Source organism: Lissotriton helveticus, chromosome 6 (assembly GCF_964261635.1).
Source record: "Lissotriton helveticus chromosome 6, aLisHel1.1, whole genome shotgun sequence".
NCBI classification, from domain to species: domain Eukaryota; kingdom Metazoa; phylum Chordata; class Amphibia; order Caudata; family Salamandridae; genus Lissotriton; species Lissotriton helveticus.
In genome coordinates, this window is record NC_136067.1 from 1,321,101,298 (window position 1) to 1,321,120,564 (window position 19,267).

The window sequence follows — 19,267 nt, forward strand, 5'->3', positions numbered from 1 at the left end:
GACAGCAGTTCAAGTCTTGCATGCTTCTACTGCTCGGATGGTGGATGGCCGGATACACATTCAGGACCTGGCCCAGGCCCTGTCTGAAGATACCCAAAGGGCTTTAAGGGATGTACAGCACAAGTTCAGTCCTTACAACTGGAAAATAAGTCACTTCAGGATAAACTTGTCCGATCTCACCCTTACCATTCCCCATGGTTATCAGGCTGGGGGGCTGGGGCGGTTCCCATGGGTACATGTGCACTCCTGCAACCTTCACACTTTGGAAATTGGGAAATCAAACCAGTGCTTCTGCTACCAGAAGTGCTAATCCTGTTCATCTCACAGTCATCACTCCAACCCCAGTGCCTTTGGCCCCACCCAAAAGATTTTTAGGGGATAGTCGCAAATTTGATGCATTCTGGAGTCAGTGCCAGTTGCAATTACTTTATAAACCCGTAGCCTTTCCTTCTGATACAATAAGGATTGCCCTTATCATATCCTATCTTGGGGCAACAGCTAAACTCATTGTAAATAATGACCTGGTTTTAGATAATCTTAGAAGGTTTAAAGAGATGATGTGCTGTCTCTTTGCTAATTACACTTTTTTCAGGCCGACAATAATATTTGTTATTTCTTATGTCAGGGCAATAAGGATATTCTTACCGACATTACTGCCTTTGGCAAACTAATTACCGAAACCCATTGGCCAGAGGAAAAAATAACTTCCTTCTTTTACAGAGGGTTAAGGGATGACTTAAAGGTTTCCCTGGTGCACACTGTAGATTTACCATCCAATTGTTTCAAGTTCATTGACTTAGTTGTCAGCTTTACCATAGGTTAAAAGAACGAAAGGGGGAATGCCCCGAGGGGAACCCAGACTGCTTGTTGTGCGGTCTAAGTGGAAAGAGACAGAGTTAAATAATCATGATACTACAGAACTCATGCTGAATGGGGGCTTGTGCAGCCCTCTTACCACTGTGGAAAAAGAATGTAGAAAGAAATTAAACATATGTTTATGTTGCAGTAAAGCAGTGCATTTTGCATGAGAATGCTCTGACAAACCAAAGGGAATTCAGAATGCTAGCGCCTTAACATCTGACATGTTGCAGGAAAACTAGAGAGCCTGGCTGGCGTAGTGGTCAATCAGTCAGGTGTGGTTCTTGAACTGACCCCGCTATTGCTTGTCTAATACTTCACATGAGGTTCCATGACATTTAACGATTCTTGTCACCCTTCTCGTTTCACCCCAACAGAGGCAGGTGCTACCAATGCTCATAGATTCCGGGGCTACAAGAAACGTCTTATATATAGCCTTGGCAAGTGCTTAACATATCCTACAAGTTAGGAAAGTTGACCCAGAGCAGGTTAGAGCATGAATGGCTCTGCGCTCTCTTTTGGGATGATTGTATATCAAATGATTCCATTATCTACAGTATGTGAGAATAGGTATACTTTTACCTTGACCTTAGATCTCATAGACACGCCTACCTGTGGTGCTATTTTAGGGATCCCTTGACTTAAACTTCATAACCCTGCCATTGACTGCTCCCTCCAACTTGTCACCTTGGGATCCCCTTACTATGGAACTCATTGCTATAACAACTCACAGGAAGCTCCGTCTCTGTTGACTTATGCAGTCTTAAAACCTGGCCCTTTGAACCAGCTTCCAGTAGAATACCAGGATTTTACAGATGTCTTTGACGGACAGAGTTCTACACAACTACTTCCTCATAGGGAATTTGATTGTTGTATAGATTTAAATCCGGTTGTTTGACTACCCTGCAGTCGTGTTTACACACTCTCTGATCCAGAGACAGAACATTAGAAAAAATATCTAGATGACCCTTAGGGTTTAGACGACATTCCAACTCTACTGTGTCATCAGCGCTCTTCTTTGTTTTGAAAAGGGACTGTGATTTGCGGGGGCATAGACTACAGAGTATTGAACAAAATGACTGTAAAAATATCCATTGCAAATAATTCCAGACTTGTTAGATCACTTTCAACTGTGTACACCAAACTGGACTTGTGTGGTGCACTGCATACAACCTTGTTTGTGTAAAAGAGGGTGACGAATGTAAGACCATCTTTTGGACTACATTTGGACTTTTTGAATCCACAGTTATGCCATTTGGGTTGTGTAATTCCCCAGCGGCCTTCCAGTACTTCATCAATGAGGTTCTGCGGGATTTGCTGAATATTTGCATTGTTGTATACATCGACGATATCCTGATCTAGTCACAAAACATGGCTGAACACAGAGACCATGTTATGATAGTCTTGCATCGACTCAGAGAACATGCCCTGTTCGTCAAGTTGTATCAATGTATGTTCTATACCCAGTCTTTGGAGGTTCTCGGATATATCTTGTCAACAGTTGGTGCGACCATGGATAGAAAAAAGGTTCAGGCAATCTAAGATTGACCAGCACCGACCACGATAAAAAAGATACATAGCTTCCTCTGTTTTTTAAACTTTTATAGACAAATTATTAGCCATTTTTCTGACATTGTAAACCCCATCACTAGACTCTTATGAAAGAAGGTACCTTTTGAGTGGTCCCAGGAGGATAGAAATTTACAGCAGCTCCAGTATACTGAGGAACAGCTAGACTCTTTGAACTCAGAGTGATCTCCAAAAGCATGCTGGCTTGCCTCCTGTTTTAAGACTCAGGGATATCAAAGTCTTATGCCCTCTCCTGGGCCTGGTTCATTGGAAGTAGATCCATGTTCTTACCCCCAGTGGAACCAACGCATCCTCTGCTGCATGAAGCAGAATCGAGGCATCATTGCTGTTGTGGGAACAGAGTGAACTAGAAATATTCCCCTGAGTGAGAATGATTAAAAGAGGCCAACAAGGGGTCAAGGAAAAACAATACCACAATACAAATATATATGAAGAATTCTTACAATTTATTGAAACATACAAATGTTAAAAGGAGAGTGGTCCCAAAGATTGGAGTCCACTCAGCAAAATTAAAACAATATTAAAACAATAAAAAGGGGTTTCAATTTCGGCCAGCAAGATTGAATCACAAAGACAGAAAAAACAGTAAGACATAAAATTTGTGCAATACTTATTGTATATTCGGACTCTATTGTATACACCTAAGCTATATGTACTGTGATACAATATATCAGGGAAGATGTCGAGATCCTAAATTATACTGTGTGTAGCGTCGACGCGTTTCGGTGGTTTTCCAAATTATTGTCCACCGTTATCAAGACACCTTTTGGTTTCTGTCGTGGTGTAGGGGTCTATATAATTGCCCTTGAAGTCCGTGTGTTCACGTAGTATTTCTATATTATTTAATTTTTGAAAGCCAATTCTATTGAGTTGTTTCTTTGGCTCATATGTCCAATTTCATACTCCTGTAGGTAAAATGCCTAGGCATATGATAAGTTCAGAGTTGTTATGCCACAAAAATGTATTGCTGGTCGTCTTTACATAGTTAAAATCCAGAGGCGCCTAAGTCTTGTCCTTTGCAGGATTAGATTCCGTTTCTCTAATGTTCCGCTAAGAACTGCTCGCTTCTCTGGGTATATTCAATGTTAAAATTATGGAACCAGAGGCATTAACATCATGTCCTCGTGTTATAGGGTTCTGTTGTTTTGCGATGGACTGCCTGCTTCTCTGGTTCTGCGGGAAACAGAACCAGCTCATCACACTTGGAAGCAGCGCATCGCCATCGGGACCAACACATTGCCATCGGAACTGACCCATCGACATCTATACCAGTGCATAAGAACCACGGCCACTGCAGTGAGAGACGATTGATGCGTAACCCTGGATTGTGTTGAGAAACCTGTACATCGCACTTCGGAACCAAAGCATCTCAGAAGCTGCGCTTCTTCTTTGGAACTGATGCATCATCATCCTTGCATGGAGAAAATTGACGCATCGCTCGACTGCACCCCACATCTCATTTTTGCAAACAGGATCAAAGTATTTTGGTTTAATATGCTTTGCATGGCTCCTGTGTCCATCCTGCGCTCCATCTCAGCCTACCGGAATTCTTGTCCATAGCACAACCAGATAGAGCTTATTGCTTCTAAGCATTATTTTTCACTTTTAATCTTTAAAAAGTCATTTAAAATTATGTCTACTTATTGGATTTTTGTTGTGTGGTCCACTGCAAGTACCTGTTTAACATTAAAGGGCTTATTATGATATCAGTCAGAGTTGCCTCCAACCGACACCATCTCGAACTCGGGAGCGTCTGACCACCGATGCGACCGAACACAGTTCTGTTGCATACTCACTTTTCTCTATGGAAACTTGCGTCACAGCCGTAAACCGACCATAATACAGGCTCCTTTAGAGAAATGGGGGTGTATGTAAAACCCTACAGGGTTTTACAGGGGGATACCCCATCAACCACCAACTAAAGACCAAAAGGCAAGAGGGCCCTGTTAGGGGCCCCCAAAGTCACTTTCCGACATCCTTCCCATGTCAGATAGGCCAGCACGGAAAGGCTGTGGGAAACTGACATTGTAATCCCACTGGCTAGAAGACTCGCGGATCCAGTCGGAACCGAGTCAGAATGGCCAGCTGGTTTACGTTCCGCCCGCTGATATCATAATTTGGCTGTCGGACCCCAAACCCACCATGTCAGTCGGAAAGCCTCCGACCGCAGTTGGAAAGCTTCTGACTGGCATCCGACCTACATCATAATTGGCCCCTTAATGTTTACATGTCCTTCCCTTAACCACAATGCACTTTGTCTTATGGGAATTTATGGTCAAGTTAGGGGTGACCTAATAATATTCAAAAGGAGAGTGTAGGAATTTCAAAAACAGTTATTTTGGCAGACCAAATTCAGTTTAGACCTGCATGGCCAGGCGTCTGGTGTCATGCCTACAGTCATGTTGACATTGCCACTATAATGGATGGCACAGTGAGTGCTGTAGTACACCTATGACCTTGAGTATACTGACTGTAGTATCATAGTGCAACCTAATGTTTTGGTTCATTTACATGTGCTTTCCTCAAGAGGGATCGGCAGTCCAGCATCGGCTCCTTCGCTGTTCGGATCAGATGAGTGCATGACATTCCTGGTACAACGTTGGTTCTCAGAAAAAAAGTTGGCAAACTTTTTGGAGTCTCAGGTTTCAGGAAACTTCAGGAGGAGTACACATTGACACCAACAAAGGGTCCAGGACCTTGGAGCTGCACTTGGGGGTCAAGAGTCCATCAGTGATCAGCAGCAGGGTCCAGAGCAAGTCCAATTGGAACTTGTCAGCTGGGAATGCAGGAGATTGGTCAACTGGGAATGCAGGAAAAGGCCTGTTGGAGCTTGTTGGTCTCTTATTCCCAAACAGGAGGTCAGCCGTATTACCCCTGGAGTTCACTTATTTGTCCTAGGTACAAGAGTAGAGCAGGTCCAGTTTTTAAGACTATTTTCAGTTATAGTCCTCTTCTGTTTTTCCACAGGTCTTGAAATTCTCTCAGGAGAATGTGTTTTGCTGCAATCATTCTCCCAGAGCCCCTCTGTGCCCAAAACCAAAATGGCAGAATTGTTCTTCCAAGGGGAAGATCGCCTCGGCCCACCCTGCAGGTTTGAGCAGGGAAAGGAGCAATTGCTCCTCTGTGGTCAGTCAAAAACATTTCTGAAGGCAACTCATATATCACTCGGCCTGGTGCCTGACTAGCTAGCGTGACAACAAAGGAAGGGGGCAGGTCCAGGTGTTACCCACAAATGGCATTGACAAAGTAAGCCCTTTTGAAGTGAAGAAAGTTTCTGGGCGGAGGGAAACAGAACACCTCCCATCACTCAAGTAATTTATCTCACCTCTGGGCCCAAGTTTACACATCATCAGGGAGCTGTAGAGCATGTGGATGAGAGTTGGAATCTCATGCATTTGGGCTTTTACAGGCTTTACACAGGCAACTCGTAACTTTTCTAAAGTACCTGTTTTCACATATTTATTAAAAATATGACTCTGTCAATAAATTTGGCTCTTAATGAATATTTTAAAAAGTCCCAGCATGAACTATGTAGCTGCTTCCTAAAGGGAGATAGTGGATGTTAATATTATATCTAAATGCTTTCTTATGAAACAGCTAAAGTTGCTACAGTGAAAATAGCTCTTTGGGTCTTTCCACTGTAACTACCTGTTTAATATTACATGTTTACGTGTCCTACCAGTAAATACAATGCACCTTGTCTTACGGGCATGTATGGCCAAGTTAGGGTTGACTACATACTTTATAAGAAGGAGAGTGATGGAATGTCTAAAAGATTTATTCATAATTTAGGCCTGCAAAGCCAGGCTACTCTTGGTATGCCTACAGTCATGTTCGCATTGTCACTCTAGTGGATGGCACAGTGAATGCTGCAGTCCGCCTATGACATTTAACCTGCAGGCCCTGGGTACACTGTAGTATCATACACTAGAAACCTATAGATAAGTTACCTATGCCAATCAGAGTCATGCCAAGTTCACCATGTCAAAAGGGGAACCACAGGCACGTCACTGCTGGTTAGCAGAGTTAAAGTGCACAGAGTTCTATAGCAAGCAAAAATAGACAAGGCAGAAATATAGGGGGATAACACACAGAGGATGGTCATCTCCAACAGTTGTACTTATGCTGTGAGTTAAGTAATGAAATATCATTCCTTCAACTATTTGCAAACGCATGAAGGGTTTTGTAACGTTTTGTTCACTTGAGGCCAGAGCTGATAAAGTTAAATACAATCTTGTGCCACCAATTTTTATTATGTGTTGGCATGAGTTGAGGCAATAGAAGGACTGGTGAGCATAGAGTGACCTCCTCGCTCCAGGTCATTACTAACACTGTGTCAAGTACTGAACTTTTCACATTCAAATCATTGTTTTCGGGTGTGTTAGTTGACTCAATAGAAGCAAAACGACTACAACACCCATAATGCATTAGATGATTTAATGAAAAATCAGTACCGGAAACTGTCAATAACGAACTGAGATGAGGTGATCACCCTAGACCATCACAAGTGAATCCTAATGACATACATTTGATATCCAATTATCTGTATGATGAGTAGAGCAATAATAAAGATCATAAATTAGGCATACTTAATTGTAAACAACTGATCTCAGGTTTGAGTTGCTGACCTATGCATTGCAATTATATTTATTATTTCCTTTTTATCTGAAGCATTCCTCTCTTTTTGCAAGGAAAAACCGTAAAAAAAGTCTCCCCCACCGATTGCACTATTGATGTTGATACTCATTAGCAATGACCTACAATATATGGGCTGAATTCGCAATGCTCCGTTACAAAATCTACATCCAGACTTGTTTTCTTAAGTTCAAAATCATTTTCTACTTTCATAGGAGTGACAAACCCTTCGATGCAGTACTCCTTAATCGATAACAAAAGTTACAGATTTGCAGAGGTATTTATCCCTTGTACTTAGGCCATCTTTCTGAAAGCACCAAATTCACTGTGCTTTAATTTCACCAAAGAGAAAAGAAAAAGGATTATCACGCTTCGGTCTATACACCAATTAGATTTGAAGGTGGTTCAGTTCCCATTCTTATCTGTAAACAGTTGCTCCAAACTTTTTAGAGGTAGTTTCACAAGTGTTGGCAGGGTGGATATTGTTTTACAAATACAAACAACTTTAAGCTTATTTAAATATTGTATGAATTTTTATTGACCTTAACATGCAGTTTTATTACAAAACTAGCAAGCATGGTTTAAAAGAAAAAAATATTTGTAATCAAAAGGGAGAACATTGCGACAGGATTCCATGGAACTGACACGGACTTCTTTTTGTGTGGATGTGCTCCTTGTGGTATGGAAGAATGCTGTCACTCACTGCAACGTTAGCCAATCAATACCTCATCCAGGCTGACTCACTGCTTTCAGCAATGTACTTTAATGGGAAGAAATAAAATATGAATAGCACAAAAACAGACCAAAAGTCACACTGTTAGTTTTTCCTTTGTCGTATGTGCAATTTTTAGGGCTAAAATCCCACTTATTCTGATTTTGTGAAAATAGAAATTAATCTAACCTGGTGTAATGTAACTGGTGCTCAGCAGGGGCGGTGCGTCCATTAGGGCGCTTGGGCGTTGCCCCACTAATTAATTTGATGGCTGCACCGCACTCCAGTTGAGCGTTGCTGTTACTCTGTCGGACTCATTCACATTTGCAATGCAATCTATCCCAGGCCGCCAGAGGCAGTTGGCTCAAAAGAGGGAGTATCAGCACTACAGGAGTTCAGCTTCAAGTGTCTGATGCGATAACATGTATCAGCCTCAAGTCGGTGGTCGACGAAGTGCACACCAAGAGTGCGCATGTTCTGTTTAGGGCTTAAAATGTTTTGCGACCAGCCCGAACATACGCACTAGGCGCTGCTCATTAGAAGAGCGAGGGTTATTCCATAACGCTCTTCTAATGAGCAGCCTAGTGCGCATGTGTGGGCTGGTCGCAAAAAATGTTAAGCCCCAAAAAGAACATGCACACTACTGCTCAAGCCAATCCTGGCGATCCTGCTGGAGCAGCGTCTGGATTGGCTGAGATACAGGCGGAACTAGCCAAGGCACCAACGTGGGAGTCAGACCAGGCCCAGGAGGAGCAGAGACGGCGCAGACCCGGTAAGTTGCTTAATGCTTTATTTTAATCTCCGCCACGAGCTGCTGCTGCTCCTCTTCATCAGAAACACACACCGCTTGCGCGCACTCTCATCGAATCTCCCAGTGAAACACCTCCTATAACCACCATATCACATCAGACACTGGTATTTGGGGAGGGAGGACTCCTCTTCATGTTCCCTTTCCCCTCCGCCTCTGGGACTTCCCTTTCAATCAGTTTAATGTCAAAGAGAAACTACCTCCTGGGCAGAGAGAGGGAGTTTGCAGCTGCCCACCTCCTGAATGGTTGACAGGATTTACAGAAGAGTTACCATGCCGAACAAGTGAAAAAAAAGAGCCATTGAAAGAGCCTGGGTTGTGCATGAGTGTGCCTTTCTGCAAAGGACGTGACTCCCCCCTCCCCCGCTCCTACAAGTGAAAATCTGGGACTGGGATCCCTCCCTTGGGGTGTGAGAGGTGAGTTTTTAGAGCGCATATTTAGGACTTGTGCTCAGAAGCTCAGTTGTTTTTATGATGGGTGGAACAACTTCCTCACTGTCCCCCTTTATTAATACTGGGTGCTCTTTTGGATGTTAATAGCGATTGATCGTTTGTTCATTACCAGTGGACGTTGGGATTCCGGTTTCATTTATTGACATATTAACTGGAAAAAATTTTGTGTTTGCTTCCTGTGAGGTCGTTGTGAATTCGTGGGTCGCTCAATTTAGAGCGCGAGGGAAGGAAATCAGACTGCATTCGGAGACAGAGCAAAAGGTGTCACTGTCCACGTTTTGCAAGTAAACTGGTATATTGACACTTATCGCATCACCATTTGGCGATTGTTTACAAACGTATGTGAAAAATGCCCCTTTTAAAGTAATGTCTAATTTCAATTTATTCATGCTGCTGGTGTTGTGTGGAGTTTTCACTCACATGCCACTGTAGTGCAACATCCCATTGTCAGTGCTCTGAATGTGGCCTGCCACACTGAAGCGATTCAATTAAAATGTGAAGATGGCCCGCTAAAGAGTAGCATTCCCATGGCAATTCTAGAATTTGGCACACAGTGCAACGTTTCTATAGATACGTAGTGCGACCGGATCACTCGAGTGCAATATTCGTATGGGGTGAACAGCCTTTACGACGCGGCTGTTACACCGCCGTGCCGTTACAATGCGGTCTTTTCAACGCAAGTCGTTACCACGACTTGCGCTGGAGGGCGCTGCAGGACAAGGAATTTTTTAATTTACTATCCAACACCTTCCCTACTGTACGTAGGCTGGTGTTGGAATAGTAAATTAAAAAATTCCTAAGTCCGCACCCCCTCCAACGCAAGTCGTGGTAACGACTTGCGTTGAAAAAAACGCGTTGTAGCGGCATGCGTTGTAACAGTACGCGTCGTAATGCCGTACATCCTTCGTATGGACATGTCATCCATTTGGCACACAGCAGGACAGTATGCATGTGTCAATGATGTATATTCGAGTTATTGTAGTGTCCCATGGTAATACTGTGCATTTGGAAGTCTATAATACAGTATGCCAGGTCATTCCGTTGATTTACCTCACTATAGTGCACTATTCTCACAGTGATTGGGTGATTTATTGCACACTGTACTGCAGCATTCTTTTGATAATGCTGTGGCCTGCTACAGTGAAATACTACTATAGAAATGTGAATGTAGCACACTGCAGAACAGTTTGACAAATAGTTGTGCAGAGTTTCTATAGAATATTGTAATATTGACACTGGGGAGTGCAGTATTCATGTGGTCATGCTGGCCATTTGGCACACAAAAGCATAGTGCTGATGTGGCCTTAATGCAGATATGGCGCACTGTAGTGCAGAATTTGCAAGGTAGTCCTGGGGGTTTAATACAAGATAGTTCTGTATTTTATGGCCTTACTATGACCTTTGTAAACTACAGTACAATATTCCTGCTGTAATGCTCTGGATTTGCATAACACAGTGCTGTACATGTGCTTTTCACAATGTTGTGCAGTATTCATAGGACAACACTGCGTAATTAGCATACTCCAGTGCAGTTTTCCTGTAGTAATGGGAGGATTTGAATCAGAATTGTGCAGCATTCATGCTGTCTGTTGTCTTCTCTACACTTCTGTAATGCTGCTGTTTTTCGTCATTTTATAATGCTGTATTCTGTTGTAGTGTTTTGTACTTGTCACACTCTTCTGCCGGAGTGCTCAGCATTTTGCAGAATTGGCATGCACTGGTTAAGTGTGTGTGTGTGTGTGGTGTGGGTGTGTGTGAGTGTGCATGTTAGGGTGGTTTTTGTTTCCTTACTATACAATAAATGCTATTGGTCATGACAAGTGAAAGGACCAGTATGTTTGACCTGTGCAGATATGAGGGCATCACTGTATGGCACAGCTGTGAGGTGGATTGGCGTCGGCAGCTTTCGGTGAAAGTGCTGCCTCCATGTTTCCCTGGGCTCACCACCCCAGAGGAAGCCAAGTTCATGGGATCACTTAGCACTGCACATGGTGGCTGCTCCGGATTTTCTCCTTCTAGTGACCAACATTATATTTTAACGTAATACAATTGGCCATGCAAGAGCCATTTCAACCAATATCATGTAATCAAGCGGTAGCATCAAGTCTCCCACGGAGGCCTCGAGTTGCCCGTGGCCCAGTAGTGCTGCTCCTGGAGCCTCAAAATCTTTTTTAAATTTCTTTCTCAGGAGAGGGATTCTCCCTAGAACCCAGGTTTGTCCATTGAACTTGTTTTCATCACTGACTAGTGTTTTCTATTGGAAAGGGTAGAGCCAAGCAGTCTTGCTTAGTACCCTAGCCCTCTTCAGAAGTCAGACTTGCTTGGCAACCCAGTTATTCTCTGAAATATTGTATGAGTTTTCTTTTCTGAATGCCTAGAAGAACTGAATTTTTAGTCCATTTACCACAGAAATAGTGCTGAAAATCGAACCAAAACTATGTCATTTTTTTTTTATTCTTCACGGGGGAGAACCCCCTCGTACTCTCCTCATTGCCGTCCGGCTCACTCGCTGCGCTCGCTCACTTACGTTCATTTGTTATGCATATGCTCCCCCCCCCAATTTCAAATTCCACCAGCAGCCACTGTGCTCATGTAAAGTGCTCCAAAGGCCCAGGTTGAGTTCACGATAAATAAAACTGCAAAAAACAAAACAAACCCAAAAAAAAATGAAGGCTGTATTTTTAAAATTAACCACAGAATGGATTTGCATAGCTGTCATCACAGCCAATGTACACATTATTTAAGTGATGCTGTGCATTATTGCCCAAGGTCCCCATATAATTTCCATCCTTGACTGTTTATTGGTTCGGAACATTAATTTTTCAGCTGCTTTATTGACAATGGAAAGCTGCAAAGGTAATCACTCCTGTGTAAAGGGATGCGATGGTAAGGCAACATTGGGAGTTCCCTGCCTTATAGTGCACTCAGATATGATACACACAGAAACGTGCATGTAAACAGAATGCGAAAGACTATGAAAATGGGTTCTTCACATTTAACACCAAGGCCTGATTTTGATGTTGGCGGAATTCCTTCCATCAAACACCCACTCGGTCCCGGGACTGACTGACACCCTGTCGGCGGTCCCAACCGCCTCATTAGGATGCGACTGAATGCTGTTCAGGCGCATTGCTATGTATCACTATGGAAGCATGTGTTACGGCCATAAACCAGCCGAAATGCACGGTCACATAGTGAAATCAGAGGTGCGGGTCATCCCTGCACCCCGTGGCAGGCAAAAGTACATGGAATGACTGGCCGGTATTCTTTCCTAAACCGATCTGCCCATTACAAGGTGGCCCTGAAGCAAACAGCATCGCAATCTGCCCCCAAATATTTGTTTGGAAGCGATATGCAAATAAGGTCTAATATGCGGATCAACAGATAAAACCCATATTCAGATCAAAATATGAAACTGAAAAAATACTGTGTCTTTGTGTAATTAACCATGTCCTTTTAAACTAAACATAATTGGACTTGTTTTGAATGAAGATATCTCTAACCAGTACCCTTAAGCACCCTGGTTCAGACAACTAACTTAGGATCTTCCTGCAACAAAATGTTTCCCTGAGTTAAATACAGTGACACCTTGCAGGATAAAACTGGAACATGAAGATTGTTGACATATTCTGTAAATTGTTTGTAGAAACACTGTTTAAGCAATTTTTAATTATACAAAAACATCTAGCAGATTGACAATACAAAGCACCAAGAGACACATGTGTTGTCTATCTGCTCAGTATATTGAATTGACATTACATGACCTGACATGAGGTACCTATAAAGGAAATTGCATGACCTAATTTAAAGGAGAATATTTGTACTCGTACAGTGCCATTTGGAATTGCCCAAGGAAATAATGACTTCTTCCAGTACCCATGGCGCTACCCTTCCCAGCATAATATACTTGAAAGATGGCAGGTGTCTCCTTTAGAAGGTCAAATCTCCGTGGAAATCCCCAAAAAGGAAACAAAAAACTCCTGTGGAAGTCTATGAAGAACTTGATTCATGGAGTAAATGACACTGGTAATAATCAGCAAGGCACCATACTCTTCTTGACATCAGAAAGGAGACTAGAGCTAAGCAGGATCATAGGCCCAGAGTCAAATGATCCACATAGAAGTTTATCCAAGCTACTTAGATGAAAATGACATCAAACTAGCAAAAGCTACTCAAACAACTGAAATTCAAAAGGAAATATGTAATTCTGCTGAAAAAAGTCTGGGCGAAAAATGTTTAGCAAAGGGTTGTTGACCACAAAGAAAAATCAGGGAATGAAATGCGTTGCAACACATCCACCTATTCCAAACCATTCTTTTTACATGCCAAAAACGGAAACTTACTCTGAGAAAAAGATTCTGCCACATCTCGTACTTGGAAGTAGTTCCCCATTGAGGGACTCACCACTCTGGATTAGACTCTTTATGGGGTCAAGCTCCTCCTTCTGTCAGGAGTTATTGGCATCTGAGATCGCATGAAGAAGCCCAAGGTTGGCCTTCCATGCACCAGTCGGTTACCTGGAGGCCCACTGTTGTCTCCCATACTCTGCGCTTTACCTTACTCACAAGAAACCCCTCTGAGCTCTCTCGAGTAAAGATGCACAGGAGGGACTCTCATAATGAGAAAGCCATGCTCTGAACATGGTGCGGTGAACAAGAGCACATCCAATAATTCATCTATTCTGAAAGCACCAACAAACTCAAGTTAGGTCTAGTTCTTTATTTGACTCTGGGCATGTATATCATAGTCTTAGGGAAACCACTACATCTTAAATTTAAGATCTTCGCAACTTTTGTAAAAGGCAAAGGGGCACATGCATCAAGGTATTTTGCGATCGCAAACAGTGCGAATTGCAAAAAATGGATGTTTGCGATTGCAAAATAATCATAAGCAATGCATCAACTAAAATCTCAGACTTCCACTTGTATTCACAAAATATAGCGATTACCGATTTAGCGAATGCCAAAATAGCGAATCTGTATCAGCGTTTCACTATTTGGTAATCGCAAACCTATGTATGAAAATTCGCAAATTGTGAATGGGCCAGAAATCGCAATTTTGCACTTGCAAAATAGCACAAATTCAAATCAGGTGTTAACCATGTGAAAACTATCTAATCAGGTGGGAACCATTGGCAAAAAATTTAAGCAGTACCAGAAGACCTCAGAATGTTTCTCAATGGTAGCACTCTATGTCATGGAGAGGAGGATGAAGCTACGAGCAGCAGCAAAGAGAAGTAAGAGGATACAGGAGCACATTTTTAGAGTGCGTGTTACATTGCTGGGGCAGACAGAGGAAGAGATATATGACAAATATAGGTTGAATGCAGACATGGTCTATGATTTGATAACTGAATTAGATCCCCAACTGCAGCGTCAGACCCGCAGGACACATGCCATTTCCACTCATGTGCAGGTCCTATGTTCACTGCACAGCCTAGCATTAGGTAGCTTCCAGGGTGTAATAGCTGCAGCTGGAGGGATTTCCCAAAGAGCACTATCACGCTTTTTCAACTCATTCCTAGATGCCATGTTGTAGAGGATACACCACCACATAAGGTTCCCTACAGCACCAGATGAATTGCAGCAAACAAAATTTGATTTCTATCAGGTAGCCCAATTTCCCCACGTAATTGGTTTCATTGATGGGACGCATGTGGCCATATGTCCCCCCCTCCGTGAATGAGTACATTTACAGGAACAGCAAATCATACCACTCACTGAATATACAAGTCATCTGCAATTCCAAACACATAGGCACAGACATAGTGGATAGTTTCTCTGGCAGTACACATGATTCCTACATCTTCGGACACAGTGCCATACACACCCGTCCCCTTGGGGGTGAGTTTGTCAAAGGATACCGGCTTTTTAAGCATAATAAACATGTCTTGCAGACCCTTTGGTCATGGTGATACATAGCAGTGTGTAATCTGTTGCTCTCTACCCTGTAGGTGACAGCGCATGCACTGTGCGCTCCTTCATTCTGACGTCATACCTGAATCCAAGTACCCAAGTGAGCAACGATACAATGCAGTGCATATTTCCACCTGCAATGTGACTGAGCGGACTTTTGGCTTATTTAAAAGTAGGTTACGCTGCCTCCCCATGACTGGTGGGGCATTCCATTACAGCCCAGATACCTGCTGCAAAATTATGGCCACTTAAGCCATGTTGCAAAACATTGCACCTTCTAGAGGTATACCCCTGGAACTCTCAGACAGCGAGCCTGAGGACAACAATCACCCAGGGCAACCCACCCCAGTAGCACATGGGCCGAGCGCAGCAGAGGTGAGACATAGACGTGCAGAAATTCACAGCATTGTTTTTGTAAGGTGGGCCATGATGAGAGGAGACACTACATGCTTCAATTCTTTGTGATATTTATTTTGTAGAAAATGTGGTAGTGGAAATGCACACATACCATGTGAAAACCTGCATTGAACCTGTTAAATTTAGACTACATGACATTGCCATAGTTCTTAAATGTCAGATCTGACAAATGCCATGAAACTGGTTACCTCACTAGATTCTAGTTTGTCTCCCAACGCCACACTACTTTCTGCAGCCACGCACCCCCATGGGCTCTTCAGTGGGCTTTGCCACATCCCTTGTGAGGCCGTCTGATGCACAGGTGCTCCGGGTACTGTGTTTCCTGCACATGGTCCCTGGTGCCAATAGACTATTAAGGCTGCAGGCCTCCCCACTCTCCCCTCCATCCAATACATTGTTGCCCACAACTGATGCATTCTGTAATTGCTCCACAGCATTGGTGACCTGTATGAGTCCCCTGGCTGCACCCCCACATCAATGGGTCATCTCCCCCTTCAACGGGACAGCTGAGCTGTGGTTGCGCTCAGGCGGTTGATGGCCCTAGTGTACTCATCTAAGCGCCCTATCAAATGAGGATGCCTTTTGCATTCTGACACATGGTTTTCCTGCATCACTTTGCACAACTTAAGGATGGCTTGGCTGATAGTTGTAAAGTTATTATTCGTGTCCCTCTGTCCTTCCACCACTGCTGTGGTGAGTCCCTTCATGCTGTCCCTGATCCCTGCTATGTTTGTAGCCAAAAGAATTAAGTTGTGCCTTTATTAATCTCATATGTTTGTGTTGCAGATGCTGCACCTTCAAGATTTGGCCCTCATGCCCACTCCAGATGACAGAAGCATCATCTTCAGCAGCTCCCATGTGAGACCCTGCCCTGAGCCTCAGGTTGTGGATGTTGATGCACGGAATCAGTACTTGGGCTCTTGGTGTGGGGGTATGCCCAGCCTGTAATGTTTTAGGGCCTGGTTGGCTCAACACCTTTGTTTTAAAGGCAGGTAGTGGTGTCACTGTGGTCCTGCGACCTGTGGGTGCAGGTTTTGTGTTTCCTGGGGCCACTTGTGTCTCTCCTCCTGACTGGGCCTGAGGCTCCTGGGGGTCATGGCCTTCCCCTTCCTCAGAATCCTGTGCAGCTGCAGCTGTGCAAGTTCAGTATATTTTTTTGTATATGTATGTCACATTGCCCAGGGTATTGTTCAATAAAGTTTATTGGTGACACACAGTGTCTTGATTTTTAACTTGCTTGTTGTACTTGCTTGTTGTACTTGTAAGCACAAATGCAGTTTTGATCCATCCTTGCCTTTACTATTGGGGGTTTCTGTCTGCTGATCCCATAATGCATGTGTGTGTAGCAAGCAAAATGTGGAGTGGAGTAGGATTTGCAACACTAATCCTGATCTAATTTGAGGGGTATTTTTTTAGATTTAGCATTAAATGTTAATTGGCATGCATCTTACCTTGTGAAGTACTGGGCTGTGCTGAGGTGTCGATCTGGGTTACTTTAACTACAGATTCAGGCTGAAGTGTTGACTCCACCAGGTCCTCCAGGACTGTATTTGCAGTTTCGGTCGATGGTCCCCCTCCAGTGTTCTTGGCATCCGCAAGCCTGGCGGCAACCTTCTCCTTGGCATGGCTCCGCAGGTCATACCAGCACATGTGCAGGTCTTCTATGGAGACCTGCGTGACCCCCGACTGCATTGATTCTGGATTGGATATCAAGCCAGATTTTGCGTTTCTCCGACTCAGGGACATGGAGTGACTGCTTCCCAAACAGTTTGCCATAGCTCTGTACAACTTCCTCTGTGAGGACTTCAAGCTCTTTCTCGCTGAACTTCAGCTTCCTCTTTCACTGTGCTGCCTTGTTCTCACTTGTTTCAGAAGCCATGCTGATGTCCTCACACAGCGTATTCTGGTCTCCAAAATTGCCTACTTCTGCTGTGCTCTAGCTGTCTGCCTCCTCCTCTGTCTCTCTCAGTACACAGGTGACAGTATATCCTGCATCACTTCCTGGTTGTGATGTCATCATGCATTCAGTAATTGCGGATTCGATTTTTGCATTTCGGTATTTGACAATTGCAATTAGTGATTGCCATTTGTACCGATTCGCTACATTTTTGCGATTTTCATGATGCATGGGCATTTGCAATTACCAAATGGCAATGCCGTAAAACTTGCTATTTGGTAATCGCAAATTGGAACTTTGATGTATGTGCCCCATAAATGGGACATTCACAAAACTTTGATTTCTGCTTTATATGTTATCGGCTTGTCTTTTCTCATTTTAGAAAAAGAAGAAAAATAATCCCACAACTTTGCCTCCCATTTGTTTTGACCTAGCTACTCTGTGGTCCATGATGCAGGGTGAGGTTTTGAAAACAATGATTTTGAATTAAGATACAGCAGTATATTATTCTGCCACTTTTCAAAAGCCCTCAGATGCATCAATTAAAATCAATCATTCATGTCAATTATCGCCACAGCACCAATCTGTTGCTGTACCAGGCTCTGACACATATCATGTCATAGCCATTTAGGACTTTGACCTTCCATGGTATTCCGTTTTATTTATTTCTGAGATTCACTCACAAACATGGGCACTAAATAGTTCACTCTTCATTATTGATGACACCAGTGACGATGACGGCTACATAGCCTACCAAACATGGAAAATATAATTGGTTTGCAGGTTTTGTGCCACAATTGTATTGCTACATTGTCTACAACTTTTATTTTTTAACAAATGTTATTTTCTCTTTTGTGAAATTACCCATAACTTCCCTTTACCAATGTATTTTCAATAATTAGTTAGACCTATATCCTAGGCCAAAGACAGAAGTTATTAGGGCACATTTTAGACAATATACAAATCGGACGGTAATATAATAATCTACAAATCAGAAATGGTAGAATGCACTCCAGTGAAATCCAAATTATTTAAACTCAACAGCGTGTAAGGCGTGCAGGCTGGATCTGCGCTCTGCCCGTGTGCATAAGTCAAATATGAGAAGTAATGGAGCCTCTGTAAGGTCACCAAACCAGCTACATTGCCAATTGTATTCAAGAATCAGCAAAGTCCAAACATTTTAACCAGTGTTCAACCCACTTTAATCTTCATTTTTCTCAACATATTTTTCATCTTTTCATCTTCTCATTTTAAAATTTGTTTTCAAAATGTATCCCGATGCTTATTTAAAAAAAAAAACCATTGCATTTCGGGAGAATTCCCTTCATCAGGTGTATCTAGAATACAAAAATACATAAAAAACCCTTCAGTATGATTGATGTGACCTTGAGCCAATCTAAAAAAAACGACTGCCCCTACACACTCCATAAACATTATGCCTTTCAATGATGACACAATACTTGCAAAACTTAATGTGCTACTTTAAACGAATTTCTATGGCCTACTAACCAACTTGGTTTAAAAGGATAAACCTCATTGTCAACGAATACCACTTTAATCATAAAGCCCTCAAACGGACTTCCGATGGACACAGCCATGAGACTTTAAACATACCAATCAATCAAACAGCATTTGTAAAATGCAACACTGTCACCCCTATGGGTATCTGGGTGCTGTGTCTCCGTCAAAGAGCCAGGTCTTGAGTCTTTTACTGAAGTCTGACAGCGAGGGAGCTGTACGGAGCTAGAAGGGAAGGTTGTTCCAGTTCTTGGCAGTGATGGATGAGAAGGAGCGGCCATCATTGCGACTGTGATGGATGCAGGGGATGTGTGTGAGTGTGAGTGAAAAGGAGGGCAGATGTCTAGAAGGTTGGCGGAAGTTCAGTCAATGGCTGATGTTGGCAGGTCCTAGGTTGTGGATGGCTGTGTAGGCATGTGTGAGGATCTTGAACTGGCATCTCTCCTTGATGGGGAGCCAGTGGA